Raw genomic sequence first — 3,833 nt, forward strand, 5'->3', positions numbered from 1 at the left:
GACCCTGGCGGCTCCAGTCAGCACCGCCTACTGGGCCGTTAAAAGCCCAGTCGGCGGGGCTGCGGGTCTAAGGCAGGCTAGTCCCTGCCTGTCCTGACACCACGCTGCGCCCAGAAGCAGCAGGTCTGGCTCCTAGGCTGGGGGGGGGGGCGCCACGGGGCTCCATGTGCTGCCCCCCCTCCCCGAGCACCAGAAACCGTGGCCAATGGGAACGGGGGTGTGTGTGCCTGTGGGCAAGAGCACAGCGCAAAGCCTCCTAGCCCTCCCCTTCCCACCCACCCCCACCTAGGAGCCAGACCTGCTGGCCGCTTCCAGGGCGCAGCGCAGAGCCAGGACAGGCAGAGAGCCTGCCTTAGACCCGCTGCGCCGCTGACTGGGAGCCGCCTGAGATAAGTCCATGCCCCCAACCACAAGCCCTAACCTGGAGCCCCCCCCCGCACCCCACACCCCTCATCCCCAGCCCCACCCCCAGAGCCTGTATCCCCCTCCTGAACCTCAACTCCCTTCCCCAGCCCAGAGTACTGCTCCTGCACCCTGAAGCCCTCATTGCTGGCCCCACCCCAGAGCCCGCACACCCAGTTACAGCTCTCACCCTCCTCCCACATCCCATCCCTCTGCCCCAGCCCAGTGAAAGTGAGTGATGGTGGGGGAGAGGGAATGTACTGAGTGGGGGCAGGGAAGGGGACTGGGCCTTGGGGAAGGGGGCGGGGCTAGGGTGTTCAGTTTTGGGTGATTAGAAAGTTGGCAACCCTACCTGACGTGGTGATGGCAGATGGCTTGCCTCCCTTCCAAGAGAGGCAGGGGCAGCAGCATGGGTCCCCTTAGAAACTCCGAGCACTAACAGAGGCCTTCCTCCCCTTCAGAGCATGTGTGTGTGGGGGGGGGGGGGAGCTTTTTCTCTACACAGAGGCAGATGGGGCACCAGGAGAGCCCAGCGCCACTCACTCCACAGCTGGAGTGTCGCTGTTTGGGTAGTTGGGCTGAGCCCACTGCACTCCCTCCCACACAGCTCTCTGTTTGGGTAGGGTTAGTGGGGTTTCCTCACCCTGCACGATGGGGCTAGATGTTAACACACCATTGAGATGCATGGGGCAGCTCACACCTGCCCGCACTAGTGTTCAGGCTCTCTACAGACTCAGGTAGACATCAAAGTCTTGCTTTACATTGCTTTACATTCCCAAGCTTCTCGCTGCAACCCTGGGGGCTAGAAACTAACTTTTTAAAAATGAAAACTGAGCTCCTGCACTTATCATATTACTGCAGGGGCTGGAATGCAAGGCACAAGCCTACAGCATCTGCATATAAATTTTCTGCCTTCCTCTCCTGCCCCGCCACTTCATCAGTTCTTGCCCCTCACCCCATTCCAGCTCAGACAATTTAGTTTTCAGCTTGCCCTTCTTCCAAACCTTCCCCTTTCTCGTCCTCTTCCATGTTCCCATCCTCTGCCACCATTTCTCATCCTGACCCTTCCCCAGCATTTCATTTGCCACACCTCACGCCCCTTGCGTTAATTCTCAGACTCACACACACTTAGAAGGCTCCTACTCGCCTCCTTGCAGGGCTGGGTGGTTTCTGGTAGTGGCTTTTCTTCCCCAGTCCAGTGCCCAAATCTTCACTGCACTCTTCAGATTTGAGAGAAGCAGCGAGCCAGCAGGGGCAGCCTCTTCCTTCACCCCTCAGGCTGGGAGAGAGGGCCCTGCTGGGAGCCAAACCAGGAGCTTCAGACCCAGCAAAAACAGCTGCACCTCAGCCAGCTGCGCCACCAAGAAGAGCTTCCAGCTCATGATCAGGGGGCCGTGGAGAGTGCATTAGCTGCTCCTTGTGCTAAGGGACCAGGATAGCATGCAGAACTTGGAGCAGCTCTGAGTAGCTGCCCTTCCTCAGCCTTCAGCTATGCTTCATTATTGCACTAGTGTGACTCAGAAACGTACACACCAAAGTTTGGCTGGCTTGCCAAAAACTAAAAATCAGGGCCTGAAGGGACTTTTTTTGCCAGTGGGGAGGACCTGAAAGTCGTTTTTTATATAAAACAGAATATGCCCATCTTACCGTAACAGTATGAATATGCAAAGCCAGCCAGCCACTGGAACAATGCACAAGTCTGGGCCCCCGGACCCTCTCTGCCCTGTACATAAAATGTCCCGATTTTATAGGGACAGTCCCGATTTTGGGGGCTTTTTCTTATATAGGCTCCTATTACCCCCCACCCCCTGTCCCAATTTTTCACACTTGCTGTCTGGTCACCCTACCTGTATTGCTTGCTGCACTATCCTCTTACTCGTTAAGGACCCCAGTTCCGCAGCTGCTCCACCTGCAATATCACTGCAGCATTGGTCCATAACCAAAGTAGAAGGTTTTTTTGTCCCTTTAGCTTGGCTTTCCGGCTTCCCTGACTCCTTAAGGATCAGCTTCCCAGGTACAGGGAAATAGAACAGTCTGGTCAGACCCCTTCCCTGGGCCACTGCCCACCAACAGCACAACTGGTCCCTGGCCTGGCCCAGGAACTGAACCGAAATCATTCTGCTCATTACACCTAAGCTGCTGCTCCAGGTGGGAGCCAAACTTGGGCAGAGAGAGGAAAATTTGCAGTTCCAATAGCTCCTTCCTTTTCTCCAGTAGCCACACTGCCCTTTGGCAAGCCACGTGGAGGCCTATGGGAGCTGCGGGGGCGGTGCCTATGGGCGGGGGCAGCACGCAGAGCTCCCTGGCCGCCCCTCTGCCTTGGAGCCAGAGGGATGTGTCACCACTTCCTGGTAGCCCCCTGAGGTAAGCGCTGCCCAGAGCCTGCAGCCCTTATCCCCTTCCACACCCTTCAACTCCCCTGCCCCAGCCCACACCCCAACCCCCTCCCACACCCTAAACCCCTCATTCCTGGCCCCACCCCTAGCTGGAGCCCTCACCCCCTCCCACACCCCAACCCTCTGCCCCAGCCTGGTGAAAGTGAGTGATGGTGGGGGCGAGCCAGCGATGGAGGGAGGGGGGAAATGGAGTGAGTGGGGAGCAGGACAAGGGTGTTTGGTTTTCTGCGATTAGGAAGTTGGCAACCCTACCCATGGACCAGCAACGGGGACCTTATTCTGCTGCTCTGACTGCACCGCAGCTTCCCAGCTCAGCAGGGAGTGAGCCACTCATCTACGCTGGCCCTTATCTCACGCTCACACTGGTGGTACCTGAGTGTCTCTACACCACATGCAATGTCCACAGCACAGCCATTGTGTTTCACAGCCCAAAGTGAGTCCCCACCTGCCCTCCCTTTCCCTGGTTTGCTCTCACTGTGAGCCACCTCCCTGTGTTTCCAAATCACATCCCAGGAAGCAGGCAGCTTGCTTAGCAACAGTGACTAGCAAAAACTGTCATGGAACCCAGAGCAACTTCCTGTTAGCGATAGCTGCTGGGGTGGAGCTGCATGCTCACCATTCTCTCTGAGATAAGGAGACAAAGCCTGCTCAGGAGAGTGTGTTTGTTTTATTAATAATCTAGCTGTAGCCAGAAGGCTAAGTATGGTTGGCATGATTGGTGTTAGCAGTAGGAGGTTTACCCTTTTGTTTCAGGAACATGAGCTTCACTCATAAAAAGCCCTAGCTTGAAGTGGCTGAAAGCAGCAGACTGGCTACCTAGGAAAATGAAGAAATGTGTATGATACTTTCTTCCCGCGTAGAGTCCTGGGCACACAAATATAACTGAATCAGAGCTGTTCCTAGAGAATGACAACAACTAAATTTGTCTAGTATGGAAATCCCATCACCATGAAACAGAATGAAGAATCTTGTTTGCTAAATGTCTGGAATGTTAAGGCATCAGAAGACAGAGAAACAATAACATAGCCAGATGGA

The sequence above is a fragment of the Emys orbicularis genome, chromosome 1 (genome assembly GCF_028017835.1).
Source record: "Emys orbicularis isolate rEmyOrb1 chromosome 1, rEmyOrb1.hap1, whole genome shotgun sequence".
NCBI lineage: Eukaryota > Metazoa > Chordata > Testudines > Emydidae > Emys > Emys orbicularis.